Raw genomic sequence first — 19,750 nt, forward strand, 5'->3', positions numbered from 1 at the left:
TTAGTGAGTAATGTTTAAATATGTAAATATATGGATTAGTGTTTCACTTTGTGTATAAGTGGCTGCATGGGTTGGTGAGTAGCTACATGTGTAGGTATATGGGTTATTAGATGTTTTTCTTAGTATCAGTATGAGTGTTTGTATGGTTTGGTGGGGGTATTACTTAGCACATAGATGCATGAGTGACTGACTCTCTGTTTATATGTGTTTTGAAGACAGCATATGTGCAGGACTGTATGGGTGGATGAGTGTATATATGTGTGTGTTAGTGACTGAATGACTGTCTCACTAGTGTCTTTATCAGTAACTACATATGTTTTAATCTAATATATGTGAATATTGATGTATATAAGTGAGTATATGTGAGAGTAAGAAATTGTAAGAGTTCCTGTTTAAATAAGTATGTGTTTCTATAAGTGATTGTTTAAGAGAGTAAGTATGCGTAAGTTTCCTTAGAAGTAAGGTGCATGTGTGTGTATAGCTGTATATGCAAATAAATGGATGTTCAATAGTTTATTTGCATGTGTGAGTATGTGTGAGAGTATCTTTTGGATGACTGTCGGTGTGTAACAGGATGAATAGGTGTATCACTACATATGATGAGTGAGTATATGTATGAGTGACTACATACAACTGTTGGTGAATGAGTAGATGTGTATATAGATGGTGGAATTACTGAAGTGGTTCTTGTAACGGATATGGGTATCTTCATTTTTTTGAAAATTTTATTTTTTTATTTTTGAATATGTGTTGAAGGGTTACATTACAGTGAAAGGAGGTCTGTCACTCTGTCACAAGGTTGGTGTCATCAGTGATGTCATGAGTGATGTCACTGACCATGTCATGAGTGATGTAATATGTGACGTCATCAGCAGTGCATTACACGTGTAAGTTATAGTGAGTCCAACTAACTATACCGTGGGAATTTCAATGGTTTTATGCGAGTAAAATTTCCGGCTAACTATAGCTGGTGTGAAACCTATGGTTTTTTCAGTGAATTTAATAGGTTTTTTAAATGCTAATTCCTAACTATAACTGGTGTGAAACCTATGGTTTTTTCAGTGAATTTCATAGGTTTTTTAATAGCAAATCTCTATAGGTATGAAATGTAATATTTTTTATAATGAATTTTGTATTTTATAATTATGTAATACTTTTTTTTTTTTTTGCCCCGGAGCGCACCCGGGGCATGTACCGATGCACTCACCGGTGAGCGCAGTGTTACGGCGCGTACCGATGCGCGTCCCGTTAGCGCTATTGCCGCGAACGAAAACAACATCGTGGCGTATCGTGTAGCCGCGTGATGCGTTATATGATGCACTGCGTAAGCACACCCGGAAGCACCCGAGCGCATACGATGGCGCAACGTAAGCGCTGCCAGCGCGCCCCGGGCGCGACGCCGGGCGCGCCCTGGGGCGGGTAGCGTAAGCGCGTCGGGTCATGTGACCTGAAAATAACACTTTTCATTGGTGCAGAACAGTTTTGGTTTCCAAATGATGAAAGTCCGGGTCATGTGACCTGAACATAACACTTTTCATTGGTCCAGGACAGTTTTTTTTTTCTCCAAATGATGAAAGCCCACACCTTTTTTCCTTATTCTGACTTTGTCCTTTGACTGAGGAAGACCTGTTTGGAGATCTGTGACTAATCTATTGTACTTTAAAATGGCTACAGTAGCAGCAGCAACTGGAGCATCTGCACCACCACCACCACCTCCACCACCAAGAGGACCACCACAACATCACATTGGTGATCAAGAAGAAGAAGAGGAGGAGGAAGAGGAGGAGGGGAGAAGGACATTCCTGCCAGGAGACAATACCCCATATAGGCCAAAGGAGCATATTGTATGGGAGTTTTTTTCCATCCCAGAAGGCAAGAAGAAAGTGAATGCGCCAAAGGTGACTTGCCGAATCTGTGGCATGGAACTTTCAAGGGGGAACCCTAATAAGAAATATTCATTTGGCAATTTCACCATGATTCGGCATATGCAGCGCAAGCATCCCAACAACTATGCTGCTGCAGAGGTGAGAGAACTGGCCAGTAACCTTCCCCAATCTTCACCCAGCACCCCCAAAAGAAAGCAACCCACTCCATCGGGACCAGAGACAAGGGAGATGATCCCAAACATACAAGCACGGTTTGGTGAATTCAGGGTCACATGTATTTTTTGTGGTAAGACCATCACCTATGGTGAGCAGAGCCTAAAGCTCATCGTCCTTGCTGGTGACAACCACAATTGCCCCAAAAAACATAATTTTTTCCTGATTTTTTTTTGCTCCAGTTGAGCCGTTTACAATTCCCTGTTTTTTGTTTCTCCCCATAAAAATATAAAAAAATATATAAAATAGTTCAAAAAAGCCAAAAAAAGTAAAAAAAATTCAAAAAACCAAAAAAATATATAAAACAACAAAAAGAATAAAAAAACAGTTATTTTTAGCACTACCTCCAATTTATAAAAAAAATGCTATATTTTTGAAAAATCTCTGTCATTCTTTTTTCTCTGGGGTGCGCGTACCGGGGCGCGCACCAAAAAAAAAGAAAAAAAATAATGAAGGAGTGAGCATGAGGGAAGGACACAGAGAGAATGATGTTAAGAGAAAGAGAGCTAGAGGGAGCAACGCAGAGGGACTGTGTATTAGATAGTAAGACAGAGAGAAGGTGTAATAGGGTGTAAGTGAGAAAAGGAAAATGAAATAGGGAGCAAAAGAAGGGAACAGAGAGGAAGAAGACTAAAACAGATGAACTGGGAGAATGTGAGTGGGTGTTGAAAGTAAAAGGAAGGACAGTAAAGGATGGAGAATGAGGGGTTGTGACGGAACCGGAGTAAATGAACAACGGTGAGGGAGGGTGAGAAAAGAGCAGTGAGTCTAAGTAAAGAGGGGTGAAAGAGGGTGGATAAAAGTGAATAAGGGTACGACATGAGGAGTGACAGAGAGAAAGGACAGAGAGAGTAAAGGAAGGAGTAACTGAAAATGTCTGAGTGAAGCAGCAAAGGAAGGTAAGTAAGGGAGTGTGGGTGAGTTGTTTGAAGCGAGCATGACCAAAGAGTAGTGACAGAGTGAGGGGACAGAGACAGCGACGGTAAGAGAGACAGAGTGAGGGAACGGAAGTGAGGAACTGTGAGGACAGACAGACTGAGAGAAGGAGTGAGAGGAGTGAAGTAAATGAGTAAGGGAATGAGTGAGGGAGCGAAGGAAAGGAACAGAGGTTAAGGGAAGTAAAGCAGGGGGACTGAAAGAAGTTGAATGCGTAGGAGAGTAAGGGAAAGAGGAGTAAACATGGAGGATAAGAATAAGTGAGGGAAGCAGAGTAAGGAAACAAGAGTGAGGTAGGGTGAGAGAATAATAGTGAGGTTAAAGCAAAGGGTGATGATAAACTACATTTTTTCAGTCACACTTACCATATAATTAATGTAACTTTAATTACATTTTTTACTACACTTTGTATCTGTGAAAGAGAGAAGAAAAACTAAGTTATAATTAGTAAAATATATATTTTAAAATAAAAGATACAAATGAAGAGGTTAAAAATCATAACAGTGTATTAAGAAATAAAGTAAGAGTAAAGGACACATAATGAGAAATAAAGTAATGTAGAAGGACAAAAAGAGGGAAAAAGAAATAGAAGGAGAGCAAATTACTAAGAGTAAGGCATATAGATTCACTGACAGAGAGGAAGAGAAGAATCGAGAAATGAACTGAAGGTAAGAAAGATACTAAAAGAATGTGAGTTAGCAAAACTAAATCAGGAAACAGGAGTAAGTAAAAAGATAATGACTGAGAGGGAAAGGAGTCTAATTAAGGATGCATTTAGAAGAATGAGGAATGGAAGATAACTGAGAGTAAGTGAAGGAGAGTCATAGAGTGAAGGGATGAAGGGAGAGAGGATAATATAGAAGGATTGAGGGAAAAGGAGCGAGGAAGTTAGTAGACGGAGAGACTAAGGGAAGGACTGAGTGAAGTGGAGTACAATTAGTGAGGAAAGGAAAATGAGTAAGGGAGCAAAAGAAGGAAAGAGAGGAGAAAAAGACTAAAGCAGTGTTACTTAGAGAAAGTGATTCGGTGATGAAAGTAAAGAGAAGGACATTGAAAGATAGGAAAGGAGGGGTAGTAATGGAACCGGACTAAAAGAAATGGGGTGAAGAACGATGAGAGAGAAGCAGTGAAGTTTTTGTAGGAGAAATGATAGAAGGTACAAGTGAGCATAACACAAGGAGAGTGAGGGACTGAGGACATAGAGGTAGTGAACGGAAAATAGAGAGAAGAAGTCAAAAGAAAGGAGCAAACAAAGATAAGCGAGGGAGAGTGGGTGACTTATAGTGACAAGTGCGACAATACTGGTGAGTGAGTAAAGAGGAATTACTAAAAGAGCAAAGGAGGAAAAGACGGAAAAGGGAAGTAAAGCAGAGACTGAAAGCTGAAAAGTGGTGCAAGGGAGAGAGGGGATGCAGACAGTTGAAATGGAAATGAGGGGTTGTGAAAGAAGTGCACTAAACGAATGGGGTGAAACAGAGTGAGAGAAAGGCAGTGTGAGTGAGTAAAGAGAGCTGAAAGAGAGAGGAAAAAGGAAAGTGAGTGTGAGACAATGGGAATACATTATAAATTACACAATACAAACTATAGAATAATTTATACAACATGTTAGATAGTTTATTTTTGCTGTTCTCAGAACATTGAATTTCACTAAAAACAGTGAGTTCAAACTATTCATCATATGACAGAGGGAAAAAAAAATCACAATAAAAAAGATTGTGTTTAAAAAAAAACATATAAACTTACAAATCACATATGTACACTAATCTTTGATTCACTTACTTTTCCTTTAGGCCAAATAGTACATCATGAAGGTCCTTTACGTTGGAAGGTACTCTGCTGTTCTCTAAAAATTCCATTTCATCGACTCTCTAGAAAAAAAGCTCCAAGAACATCTGAAATATGTTTCAATGTTTTCATATACTCCTTCTGTTCAGTCATGACTCTTTGCTCATTCCTTCACCTTAAATAGTGTCAGATGTATCAGTATATTTTCAAATTACTTAAAACAAACTCTAAAATTACCGCTTTCCCGACGTTCTGAAAGAAAGGCTCAAACAACATTTTCACAATATTTAAATATTCATAATTCCATCTCTGGCTCTCTCATGTTGAACATTTCCTATAATACTGATATCACTTACTATGCGATCCACTCACCATACCTTTATGAGAACTATAATTTTTATATTATCTTCATCACTTTTACTCACAATATAATTTTAAACAGCAAACTAACTTTTATTAACTGCTCCCGTCTTCATAGGGCAATTACCTTTACTTAAATTTTGGTTCTAAAAACACTAGGTATGAATTTTTTAAGTCAAAAGGCAAACGTTGTTTGAAAGTCAAATGAGTGTCATTACAGATAGTCCAACCTTTTTGACATTTTAAATAGCATATGTAATGCCCTGATGTTGTTGAAGGACCGTCATGATAAATAATAGCTACAGTTGCAAAAGTTCTTCCTGATATTGATAACTGAGAAGCCACAAAATTTTTAATAGAAGTTGACAATTTACTTTCATCAGGTCTACATCGTTGGAACATTAAAATGACATATTTACCATATGTTTGTAAAAATAATGTGGACAGCATTGCAGACTTACATTGGGTACACACCATATTGTGATCAACTGCTTTAACTAGATTATTAAAATACACTGATTTGCAGTCTGGTAAAGTCAAATATATAAATCTTTCAGTGTCTATTGTAGTACTACTTGATAAACTACAGTTGTCGCAGTCATGCTGCCATTGATAAGAAAGGCTAAAAAGATTTTTTATATCTACACCTTCATCTTCCAATACATCAAACATATACATTAAAAATTCCTGACAATCCTGCTGAATATTCTGTGAAAATTGATTTTGACCAGAACATATGTCTAGAAGATTTCGAATTTCTGAAACACTTTCTATTTTTGCTCCATCACTGCTACATTTCTCAAACACAGAATTCAATAAACAGCAGAATGTTTGATCCCGATTTTCAACACTCTGTTCTTGTAAATTTTGAAGAAAAAAAACAACATTAACCACTACATTAGCATAGCAGTTGACACCAGAACTGTTTTCAAACTGAAATCCAACAACATCTTCAACAGAATCCTTTTTCTTTCTGCTTACAATTACAGTTTCATCTACTTTTTGTCTTTTTGCTACTACCTCACTGCAATTATTCTCATTTCTTCTTTTTCGGCCTACCACACGTTTTTCAAACAGAGGATATTGAGGCAAATGTGGAGCATACTCTCTTCTTAACCTATTGTATTCTTTAACACAATCTAGATCTGCACAAATCTTTGTTTCATCACACTCAATCAAGTACAATCCTGATAAAGTTCTGACTCGTGATAATGCCACATATGCCATACCCTCTTTAAACACAGACGTTCCAATGTTCACCAAAGCACTATCTACACTTAAACCTTGAGATTTATGAATTGTCACCGCATATGCCAAACAAACAGGAAACTGTTTTCGGCGAACATATAAGTCTTTTACAAGCAAAAATCTAGCTGAACAATGACAAATTTGTTCTATTTCGTCATTGCCATCAAATTTAATTTTTAAAATTTTAATTCCATCTCTATTTTTGTAATTCACAAAATCAACAACATGACCCATTGCTCCATTTACCAGACCTCTTTCAACATTTAAATTCCTTCTCAAAATGATACGACAATTTAAACACACATTCAGAGTCTTTTAAAAACCAGCAGTTTTGGATATAGTCTTCTCTAATGAATCCAATTTTGATTTCAAATTTTCTGACAAAATAATTGTTGCTCCCATATGCTCTATTTTATAGCTTCCAGCTTTCACAATCTCTTCATTTTCTAACTTTAACATTTTGTTGTTGAAGATGGAACATTCTTTCAGAGTTGGCATCAAACATATCCCAGATTTGTTCTCGTTAATTTTCTTAAAAATATTCTCTGGAAGAATGTTTTCATTCGGATACAAATTTGAAATTAATCGTGCATGTAAAGCTTCTTTCCCATGCTCACTTACTTTTCCGATTCTTACATCTTGTAGAATATTTTTATAATCTTCATCCTTTGCCTGTCGCATATTTTGAAGTAGTTCTGCATATTTGACATTTAACCATAAATTAACGTTTCCAATGCTTCCTAGGCACTTCCTGGTATCTTCATGCATGACCATTTTAAACACTGGTTGTCCTTTCACTGGAGTCAACTGCAGTAGATCTCCAAAAACAATAATGTGTTTCCCTCCAAATAACACATCATACTCTGTTCTAAGAATTTCTTGCATTCTCAAATGCACAAAAGCAAGCATTAGATTTGAGACCATGCTTACTTCATCAATGATAAGAAGTTTCAGTTTCTTCAGGACTCTGGAAACTTTGGAACACGCATCTCCAGATAGCTTGTGGTATTGCAATGTGTTATCATGCTCGACTGGTAGCATCAGTAAACGATGTAAAGTAATCCCTTTAATGTTATGAGCTGCCAGCCCAGTTGGAGCGGTAACAACACAAGACAGTGGTGATTCAGTCCTTTTCTGCAGATAAGTTGCAATTGCTTTAATCAGAAAACTTTTTCCAGTTCCCGCTTCTCCACTCACGTACAGTCGGACAGGCTTAAATGATGTACATGAGCACTCTTTTTTCTCATGACTGAATCCATGTTCAATCTGTTCTGTGACTTCGTCATATATCTGTTTCTGCCCAAGGTTTAGTTGTTTCACCAAATCTTCTAAGTTAACTACATCATCTTGAGCTTGTTCCATAGCTCTTTCCACCTCATCCATGGCAGTGGTAGCTTCATTTTGAATAATTAGTCCTCCAAGTGGATCCTGACTCAATGAAGCAGAACTCTGACTGTCTTGAGAACTGTCTCTAGCAATCTCTACAGCAATTGTGGCTTCTTGCTCTATTTCTTCGTTCAACATTTGCAGATAATTTGGAAAAACAGGACATTCTATGGTATCCTTGGTTGCATTAAAAGAATCTTCGTAACAGAGAAAATCTCCAAGTAGTTCCTCTTCTGTACGCCATGGCTTAAAGAGTTGCAAAAGAGCTAAACAGTAAAATTCCCTTTTCTCTGGATTTTCGCAACTCTATTTTCGATGATTAATCAAATGGCCTTTTCTCTGCTTCACTAGACATCCTTCACACCCAATGACAGCATATATTCCATTATTGATATCTTCTCTGATGTTCCTCTTATAAATATAGTTTTGCAGAACTTCATACAAACAACTGTTCTCAAGATGACTACTTCGATTTGGATAGTATGTATCCAACATGTTTGTCTTCAAAATATCTGTACTGTTTGGTTCTTTCTCCGCCAAATACTCAATTTCTTGTACAGATTTCAAAACTCGGTTTCGTGTTGTAGCAAGACCTAGACTTGCCCAAATATTGTTCTAGACTTGGCGTAGAGACTTGCTGATGATAACCGATCAGAACATTCATATGCTCCAATTTCTCGATGCGACAACATCTTCAGACTGAAACTGTATAATTTTTTACTTATACTCTTTTCATGTGAAATGTCCTCCCACATTTCCTTCAGTTCTGTCTTTTCTTTTTTTGTGATGTAAGAAGTCACATATCGAGCCACAGCAATAGAGTTGTCAGCAACGAACTGAATATCCATGTTAGCATTCCACATGGACAAAATCACTGGGTTGTAGTCGTTGATGTACTTGGACTCTTCGTTTCTTTTTAAATTGTATGTATTTTTGGGTGATTTCCTCGTCACAGTATGATGCAGAGAAGACATCAAATTATTAACTCTTCCTTTAGAAATCACTGGTCGTGGAAACCCGAAACGACATTTTGTGTAGAACTTGTCCTTGTTTCTGAATTTTCGACGACAGTACTTTCCACAACGATGGGATTGAAAGCGTAAAACTTGTTGCCTTAAACTGTTTTCTTCGGCAGTTTTCGGAACAGCACATGTTGAATACTCTTCAATGAAGCTCATCACTGTCTCATCCGAATCTGTTCCAAATTTGGGTGCATCTTTAATCCACAACAACATATGTATGTGAGGAGCACCTCTCGCTTGATACTCCTTTCTCCAAAAGAAATCCAAAACCTCTCCAAGGGGCGGATATTTTTTTATTGGTAATAAAAGACATCATAGCTTCAAATCTATGATTGAAATATTTGCATACATTCACTGGATCCAAAGAACACAGTTCTCCAGGAGTTTTGAATTCTATATTTTGTATGTTTGCGTTTGCCTCTCGTAGAAATTGAAGTAAGTCGTCCCATGCATACTCAGCACAGCTAAGAGTGAGGAACCATGTTGGAGTTCCTAAGTTTCTAAGCATACATTTCAATTCCCCATGACGACGGTACCAATACTCGTTTATACCACGCTGACATGCCATGAGATTGAATAGATGAGATTCCAAAATATTATCTTGCAGATTGACTTTCTCCATAAAGTCCCTCGCCGAAACATTTTGAAGATGTGCTCCACTTTTCAGTATATGGTTTACTGCATACGAAAGCCCAGACAAGTCACTTTCATACAGTAGATGAAACAAATATGGAATGCATTGACGAAACCTGGGATCTTCAGCATATAATCTTAAAGTCTGGTATTCAGATGCAGGAATTTGAAGTGCTCGATCGTCATATCGTCCACCTCGACCTGTTGGAAATAAATGTGGAAAACAACGAGCTTCCAAACTTTCTTCCCATACACTAATGGGACTTCCTTTTGCTGCTTTCATTTGAAACAAGTCAATTGCATTCCCCATTACTTCTTTGGAATGCAAAGGATGAACAGTATAATGTTCATATATTTCTTCACTTCTAGACACATCAACTTTTTCAATTTGGCCAGCTGAACAATCACTGTCTTCATCTGCAGCTGTTTCCTCTGCTCCAACACATACATGTTTGTTGTACTCATTGTTTTTGACCAAATACAACGTTGCCTTTTTGACTTTCCTAACATCCACTAAATCTTGCCAGATTTTCTTACTCTTTGTCGGAACCCCATTAACTAGAATAACCAGAGGTTCCTCTTCCACTTTCTCTACACCAATTGTATCCATATTTTTCTTGAAATCTAGAGGCAAATAAACAACTCTTCCCTTTAATCCTCTCTGTAAATCTGAAGGAGGCAATTTCCCTATCTTAGGTTCCATGCGAACAATTGCCTGAAAAGGATGGACACATTGAATCAAAATAGACTCATATGTATTTAAATCCATCAATTCAGGAAGAATGTCTACCAACTCCAGATTATTATGAACAGCTCTAGCAGGCATTCTGTTTTGATTTAATTTATCATAACAATATTTACAAATACGCTGATCAGAACTCAAATCAAAAGAATTCTCCACCCACAAATAAGTTGCAAAATCCTTCCACTCATAATTATTTATCTTTTCACTTTTTACGTATAAATCAACTAATCTAGTTTGATGCTTATAATGAGTTCGTCGACAACACACACAAGTAAAATTAGGCCTTTCACTTGATTTCACCTTAAACCTGGTAATTTCCTGCTCAAACTTTTTTATACTTGAAATCTGTACATTGTCTTCCACATTACCTTGAATTTCTGTGTCAATTTCTACACTGTCCTCTTTTTCACCAAAATAACAAATCTCAATTTCTTCACAAATCTTCTTCACATCTAATTCAGTTCCATGCAAAAGAGCACTGTTTAATTGTTTAAGCTTAAGTGTTGGACTTTTTGCATAATACAACCTTCTCACTAATTTCCTCATTTTGTTATGATGCACTGCTAACATCCTAAAATGATGAAAAACACTCTGACAGACTTTTCTAGAAAGACAAGCCAGTGAATGCCCTTGCAAACCTGTGTTTTCTCTCACTCTGCAAGGATCCAAGTCTTGCAACATCTTCATTTTCTGCTTTAGACTTTTCTTACTATATGTACGTAAGAAATTACAAAACAAATCGATTGATTCCTGTCGCACACTACAAATACTACTACACTTCCAAGTGTACACTGGACCCTTAGTACGTCTCCCTAAAACTTCATCAGTTAACACCTCTTCTGGTTCTCTAGGCACAAGTTTCTCTTTTTCAATCGGACAACCGTCTTTCACCTCATATGCTCGACCACTGGTGTCAACTGCATGCACTAAATCATTCTCCTGGAAGTAACTCTCCTCATTAAAAAATGGCTCACAACTTGAACTGTGCATCCATTCTCCAGAATAAACTTTACAAAAATTAGTCCGATTAATTACTCTTTTCCATCTACTGTTCGATTTGAAAACATCAATTGTCTTGTTAAGGGTCCTAATTCTATTGATTATTAAAATAAATAATTTTTTCTTAACTTCAAAAGCCTGATCAACAATCTTCTCTACACTTTTCTTTTTCTTATAAAAAGCAGCTCTCTGTTTACCTTTCCTAATGTTTTTTAACAAATTTAAAACCACCCTATTGCGAAACATTCGTTTACGAATGTCCCTAAATTGATTCTGCCTTCTATTCCTATACATATTATTCTCTCCTGCAGTAACATTTTTGTGGGGCCTCTCCTTCCTTTTCAAATTTGCTCTCTCCTTCTCTTTATCCACATTTTGACCAACATTTTTTTTTTATCTACATATGTTCCGTAAAAAAGACTTCGTTGTCTTACCAGGAGCTTTTTTCCTGTTTTTTGAAGTATTTGTTGTAGAGGGGTGCTGTAATTCCGTTGCTGTTTTTGTTTTTTTCCGCTTGGCATCTTTCCTTCTCCTCTGCCTTGAGGGCATATTTCCTTACTATTGAAATCTTGATTTCAATCTGTGGTGAAGAAAAAAATAACACATTATAGACCACTATTACCAAACATCAAAGCACTGACAATAAGCAAACGATATAAACACTAGTTTACAACATATCTAAGTTTATATCACAGCAACTATGTAACTAGGAGTAAGACGGAGAAAAAGAGCTAGAGGAACTAACACAAAAAGACAGAGAGACTCAGACAAAGAGACAGGTTGAGGGAGTAAAACATAGAGAAGGAGTAAGATAGAGAGAGTGTATAATATGTTGTAAGACAGAGAAAGAATGTAATAAGGGAGAGGGAGTAAGTCAAAGAAAGGGATAAAGGGAGTAAGTCAGAAAAAGGGTGGAACAGGGTGGAAGACAGAGAGAGGGTGTAAGAGGATGTAAGACAGAGAGAGGGTGTTAGAAGGTGATAGGATATAAAAGAGAGTAAAACAGAGAGAGGCTGTAAAAGGGAGAGAGAGAGCGTAAGTTTGAGAGAGGGTGTAAGAGGAAGTAAATCAGAGAGAGGCTGTAACAAGGAGTATGTCAGACAGAGGGTGTAACACAAACAGAGGAAGAGAATAAAAAAGTCAGAAAGAGGGAGAGAGGGTGTAAAACAGACAAAAGGTGTAATAGGGAGTAACTCTGGGAGAGAATGTTACAAAGAGAAAGGTTGTAAGACGGAGTAAATCAGGAAGTGGATGTAAGAGAAAGTATGCCTTACAAATTGCTGTAAAAAAGAGAGAGAGGGAATAAATTATAGACAGAGTGTAAGAGAAAGTAAGTCAGAGAGAGAGTGTAACAGAGTGTAACACAGAGTCAGGATGTAAAAAGGAATAAGTCAGAGAGAGGGTGTTAGAAGGGGACAGGTGGAAAAATACAGTAAGTCAGGAAGAGAATATGATAGAGACTAATACATTGTTGATAATCCTTGGTAAAGAAATGTTAGTGCATAAAGGAATTGTATTGTCTAAATGAGTGAGGTTTCAGTAGTGTAATCAAATGCTTATACATATGACCTATGCTCTGTTTTATAAATGTTATTTAAAAAAAGATTTCAGGCACATGAATTGGTTTTACATTATTGACAAGGATTAGATAGTATCTGCATGATTAAAACACAGAGCGCAGGTCCTATGTACAAGCATTCAGTGTCCATGAGTGCAGTGGAGAGGACTGACCTCCTCTGACCCTTGGACAAGCCTTACCTCATCTGTGTCCTCTGGACAGGCCTCAATGTATTGGGTATAATTGATGGTAACTGGGTGCAGATGAGGTGAGGCGTGTCCAGGGGTGTAGATAAGCTGAGGCCTGTCTACGGATGCAGATGAGTTGAGGTCTATTCAGCGTTACAGATGAGGTGAATATTATCCAGGGGTGCAGAGGAGGTGAGGTCTGTTTTGAAGAGTGTAGTGGAAGAGAGGTCTGTCCAGCGGTACAAAGGAGGTGAGGCCTGTGTCTAAGAGTGCAATGGGGGATAGGCTTCATGAAGTCTAGTCCACTGCACTCTTAGACACAGGCCTCACCACCTATGCTCCCCAGGAAAGGCCTCTCTCCCACTACAGTCTTGAACACAGGCCTCACCTCCTCTGTATCTCTGGACATGCCTCACCTCATCTGCACAATCTACTTCCTAATCTGAGGTAACACAGGTGACATCATTGTGAAAGGTTCAAATATATTTATTTAATCATGCAGACACTATTTATTCCTTCTCAAATATGTAAAAGCCATTGATTTGCCCCAATATCGTTTTTAAAATAACATTTTACAAACAGAGCGCAGGTCCTATGTACAAGCATTCAATTTCACTACTGAAACCTCACTATTTCACAAAATACAAATCCTCTATCTTGCAAATGTTGATACCAAGCATTATCAAAAAACATGACACAAACCAACAGCAAAGAAGCTCAATCTGCTTCCTAATCTGAGGTAACACAGGTGACATCATTGTGAGAGGTTCAAATATATTTATTTAATCATGCAGACACTATTTATTCATTCTCAAAAATGTAAAAGCCATTGATTTGCCCCCAAATCGTTTTTTAAATAACATTTTAGAAACAGAGCGCAGGTCCTATGTACAAGCATTCAATTTTACTACTGAAACCTCACTATTTCACAAAATACAAATCCGCTATTTTGAAAATGTTAATACCAAGCATTATCAAAAAACATGACACAAACCAACAGCAAAGAAGCTCAATGTGCTTCCTAATCTGAGGTAACACAGGTGACATCATTGTGAGAGGTTCAAATATTTTTTTTAATCATGCAGACACTATTTATTCCTTCTCAAAAATGTAATAGCCATTGATTTGCCCCAAAATCGTTTTTCAAATAACATTTTAGAAACAGAGCACAGGTCCTAGGTACAAGCATTCAATTTCACTACTGAAACCTTACTATTTCACAAAATACAAATCCTCTACCTTGCAAATGTTGATACCACGCATTATCAAATAACTTGACAGAAACCAACAGCAAACAAGCTCAATGTGCTTCCTAATCTGAGGTAACACACGTGACATCATTGTGAAAGGTTCAAATATTTTTTTTTAATCATGCAGACACTATTTATTCCTTCTCAAAAATGTTAAAGCCATTGTTTTGCCCCAAAATCGTTTTTCAAATAACATTTTAGAAACAGAGCGCAGATCCTATGTACAAGCATTCAATTTTACTACTGAAACCTCACTATTTCACAAAATACAAATCCTCTATCTTGCAACTGTTGATACCAAGCATTATCATAAAACATGACACAAACCAACACCAAAGAAGCTCAATGTGCTTCCTAAGCTGAGGTAACACAGGTGACATAATTGTGAGTGGTGCAAATACATTTTTTTAATCATGCAGACACTATTTATTCCTTCTCAAAAATGTAAAAGCCATTGATTTACCCCCAAATCGTTTTTCAAATAACATTTTAGAAACAGAGCGCAGGTCCTATGTACAAGCATTCAATTTCACTACTGAAACCTCACTATTTCACAGAATACAAATCCTCTATCTTGCAACTGTTGATACCAAGCATTATCAAAAACATGACACAAACCAACAGCAAAGAAGCTCAATGTGCTTCCTAATCTGAGATAACACAGGTGACATCATTGTGAAAAGTTCAAATATATTTCTTTAAGCATGCAGACACTATTTATTCCTCCTCAAAAATGTAAAAGCCATACATTTTCCCCAAAATCGTTTTTCACATCACATTTAAGAAACACAGCACAGGTCCTATGTACAAGCATTCCATGTCACTAATGAAACTTCACATTTTTATAAAATACAATTCCTCTATGCAGTAAAAACTTTTTACCAAGCATTATCAAAAAACATGACACAAAGCAACATTAAAAAACCACAATTTGCTTCCAAATCTTCTCCATAGAGTATACAAGTCTCTATCTATATTAAAAGAATCATTACTCACCTTTACAAACGCTTTGGGAGATTGAGAACAGTGTCAGACACACACACCAATATTTCTTTAGCAGAGCAAAAGGTATGTACTCCAAGCACTGCAACCATGAATGGCTCAGAAAACCTCTAATTCTACACACATATTGCTCATGGTAACCAATCAAAACTATTCCTTCTCTATTTTCAAGCCAATACCCTACCCCCCTCAGCCCTTTCTACCTGTTACCATAGCAACTCCCTCCTCACTGAGCTCTCAGGTTTAAACGTTTATTCTACAATGTTGCAAATGAACTTAGCAAGGATGTTTGACCTCTCAATACACCAGCTTATCGGCTGCAATGTTTCTTTAAATGACTTTTTCTTAACCATTCAAATTACTTCTTTCACAGAACAGAACCATGCACCCTAACTTCCAGTTTTCAACTATCTGAATCCACCAATCATTGCTTGTGATTCAAGAGCACTGAAACTCCACAGTTTTTTTTTTTTACAAACTCCTACTGTTCCAACTGCCATTTCATTCCCACACTTCATCTGACTGCACCAGAACCTCCTCTTACCATGTATTCTGTCTGGATTATTGGACATAGCTACATCCACTGGGCTCAAAGGTATGCAGCTCCCGCTCGACCGAGTATTCTCTCCTATCCTGCAGTGATCCTGACCGGGCACATAGCCCCAAATACCGACTGCCTGCCTTCGCGTTGCCGAGCTGAACACGGCGGTACCTTCCTTTCCTGGAGAACCCCTTCCAACGTGAAGCTGGCAACCGCGGAAGCCTGAGCGGACCCATTGCTGATTCTGCGACTCCTGCCCGCCGGCTCGTCCTGCTGGGAAAGGCCGGTGCTCAGAGGCCTTTCCCGTCGCTGCCGGCAGGGCCCAGATTGCCGGGGCGATCCACCATCGGACGGCCAGTGACTGCTCTGCGTACCTGGCGGAGACTCCACGCTGCTGTCATAAGGTGAGCGCTGTCTGCGGGGTGTCGCCACGTGCTCGCCCAGGTCCTTCCAGCACACGGCGCCGCATAGCCTGGCCAACGGTCTCCGAGATCCTCCCGCCAACCGCCATCTTGTGAGACCTGCTCGGCGGCCGCACAAGCTCCGCTGCAGCGGGACGGCGAGCGCCTGGTGTGCTGTCACCGCCGTCGTTGCCACACGCATCGCAGGGACTTACACTGCGGGGGGCGGCGGCGTGCCCCTCTCCACGACAGCGCTCCCACCACTTCCTTGGCCGCCGAGGCGGCGATTCACCGGGTGACTGCCCCCTTAAACCCTCGGAGACACACCAGCACTTACTTTCTGCCTGGCCGCGACCTGTGCCATTGCCTCCACAGCGGGACTCCGACACTGCGCCATCCACCTGCATTGAACACCGAGAGCCACAGTCACCCCCCCCCGGGCGGCGCACTAGCCTGTGGCCCCCCTCTCTTACCACAGAGGCCTTCTCATCGCTTGTCCGTCTCACTCCTGCCTGCTGCCTGGGGCCGCTTGATCGCACCTGAGCTGGCGCCTCAATCCTGCCCACCTCACAGACTCCGCTTTCCAAGCTGAACTGGAACAAGACATCCAGGACTACTTTGAGCGTAATATTGGATCGGTTTCAGATCTCACTACAGTCTGGGAGGCCTTTAAGGTTACGGTTCGAGATTGGTGCATCGCAAAGGGAGGAGGCGTCCTTAAATCACTACGGGGCGAATTACATAAACTTGAGTCCGAACTTCGAGACCTAGAACGGAATAGGACTCGCAACCCCCGCGATACTGCTACTGATGCCCTGCTTAGGGAAAAACTATCCGAATATACGGAGGCGGCAGATAAGGAGGGCAAGTTCCTTGGCAAACAGCATACTGCGCGCATCTATGGCAAAGGTGACACGCCTGGCAGGGCGCTCGCATCGGCTATCAAACCCCCTAGGTACAACAACTTTGTTACCTCCCTGCTAGATGAACACCGCACCCCACAAAGAGACCTCACAGAACTACTCCGCATTCTCACACTTCACTATTCCACTCTATACACGTCCCATAGATTGACACCAATAGACCTACACCAATAACTAGATGACACTGCCATTGCGTGGCTAGGCCCAACTCAGCAAAAATTTCTACACCACACTCTTGAGCTAGACGAAATAAAGGACGCTATCATGTCCATGAAATCAGGTAAAGCACCCGGCTCTGACGGGTTACCAATCGACTTTTACAAAGCCTACATTAATTTACTCGCCCCAATCTTGCAAAAGGTTTATTACGCTGCCCTCGAAGATGGTACCCTGCCGCCTTCCATGCGCGAAGCTCTTATAGCATCTCTTTTGAAGCCTGGCAAGCCGCCTGATAGCTGTGACTCTTACAGGCCTCTCTCGCTGCTCAATACTGATGTTAAAATATTAGCGAAAGTGCTTGCAACGCGCCTCAACCTGCTGATGGAGCGCCTAGTCTTACCGGACCAAGCAGGGTTCGTCCCCAACAGGGCGACCTCCCATAACTTACGCACCCTTCAAGCCGTCCTCCAGGACATTAATTCCCGTTGCGAAGCAGCTGCCGTGTTCCTTGACGCTACCAAAGCGTTCGATTCCCTTAAATGGGACTACCTCCTGTCTTTTCTTGAGCGGATGGGATTCCGTACAGCTTTTTAGATTGGATCAAACTACTATATACTAACCCATGGGCCTCAGTCCTACTGAACTGCGCTAGATCGGCCCCCTTCGTTATTCACAGAGGCACTAGACAGGGCTGTCCCCTTTCTCCTGTCCTCTTCGCGCTCGCTATTGAACCGCTAGCGGCTAAACTTCGGCAACACCATAACCACCGCTCTCTGATATACCCAGAGCGTCAGCTACTAGTGGCACTGTATGCAGATGATATCACTCTATAATACATAAACCGCGCGAGAACCTAAATCCCGTCCTGCGCGAAATTACCAAATTCGGTGCCATATCGGGCGTACAGATCAACTGGTCGAAGTCCGCTCTTTTCCCCTTGACGGACAAAACTGAGAAGTTCCCCCTTGACTACCCCTTGGTGTGGGAATCGGAGGAGCTTAAATACCTGGGCGTCGTCGTCTCCCGAAATCGGGAAGAACTTATCAGGGCTAACTACGGCACAGTCCTGGATAAATTGACTGATACTATCACTAGGTGGATTCATCTTCCACTCTCCATGGCGGGACGTATATCCCTCATCAAGATGGTTATCCTTCCCAAATTCCTGTATCTTTTCACCAACATTCCGTACAGTCCGGGATCACATTTTTTTCATTCCCTTAACTCCCAACTGTCGTGCCTCATATGGGGCGGTAAGCAGCCCAGGATTAGCTTACAGACTCTCATGCTACCATACCACCAAGGCGGATTCGATGTACCGAACTTTCAGCGCTACTATGATTGCGCCCAGGGCCACTTTGCCGCCTACTGGCTTCACCCTCCTCCCTTCATGGCCCACTTGGCGGTGGAGGACGGTTATATGAGGCCTGAGCAGCGGGTTACTTAAACACCAAGCCCCGGGTCACTGACTGTGACCCGACCACGGTTGACTGCGTGGTTTTAGCTTGGCAGCGATTAGCTAAACACATGGGTTCCTTTACTCTCCGCTTATGCCCCTAGCACATGAACCGCGGCTACGTGTGGCCTGTGAGGAGATCGGCCGTAAATTGCTAGTGAAACTGGCGGTCCACACATGGGGTGAATTGTACCTCCAGGGACAATTCCGTACGGCGGCTCAGTTTTTTGGAGAACATACCCCCTCTGTAATGGACACTTTCCTATATGTCCGGCTTCGTCAAAATGTCAAGGCGGTCACGCCCTCTTTCCCGGACGAGCCAGACACCCTGACCCCCCTCCATACGCTCCTACAAGCTGACTCCCCGAAGCACGTGGTGTCTATGCTATACCGACATGCACAACCAGCTCCATCCCCCCCCCACTTAGATCCCGCAGAGACTGGGATGCTGATCTGGACACCCCGCTTTCGGACGAACAGTGGGAAGAAAGCTGCTCCTACACTAATGCAGTCACCGGTAATGCCCGTCTCAGGCTGCTGCATTTCAAATTCTTGCACCTAATCTACTTCACTCCCTCTAAACTGTTCCGACTCGGACTGCGCGCCGACGATCGCTGCCTCCGATGCAGAGGCGAAGGGCCTGACTTTTTTCACCTAGCGTGGGCCTGTCCCGCTGTGGCAGCATACTGGCGCGAAGTCTTCGAGGCACTATCCGACATGGTCGGGGGGGATGTAGCACCCTGTCCCAAGATAGCGTTGCTGGGTCACTCAGCCCCGGCGCTGAAATCACATAGGAAATTTTTCACTTTAGGCCTCTTGTTAGCTAAACGCCATGTGGCATGTAAATGGGGTAGGGGCCGCGCGCCTAAGTTCAAAATATGGCTCAATACAATGATCACATGGCAAGAACATATACGCAATTATGCCGATCTCATGCCACACATGTCCCGCCCCAAGGATCTCTGGGGACCCCTGGTGGCCTATCTTCTTCGAGAGCAAGGGGACAACTCTTCGGACCCATGAGGCGCGCCTGCACGTTAAACACCGCGCTGCATACCC

The 19,750-nt window shown here is 40.8% G+C and overlaps 1 protein-coding gene across 2 annotated transcripts in view; it reads left to right on the forward strand.

Annotated features, from left to right (window-relative positions):
* LOC144826880 (A.superbus venom factor 1-like) overlaps positions 1 to 19,750 on the forward strand; it is a 1,649,148-nt gene that overhangs the window by 318,800 nt on the left and 1,310,598 nt on the right. The window lies entirely within an intron of this gene.

Source organism: Lissotriton helveticus, chromosome 1_1 (genome assembly GCF_964261635.1).
Source record: "Lissotriton helveticus chromosome 1_1, aLisHel1.1, whole genome shotgun sequence".
Classification (NCBI taxonomy): Eukaryota; Metazoa; Chordata; class Amphibia; order Caudata; family Salamandridae; genus Lissotriton; species Lissotriton helveticus.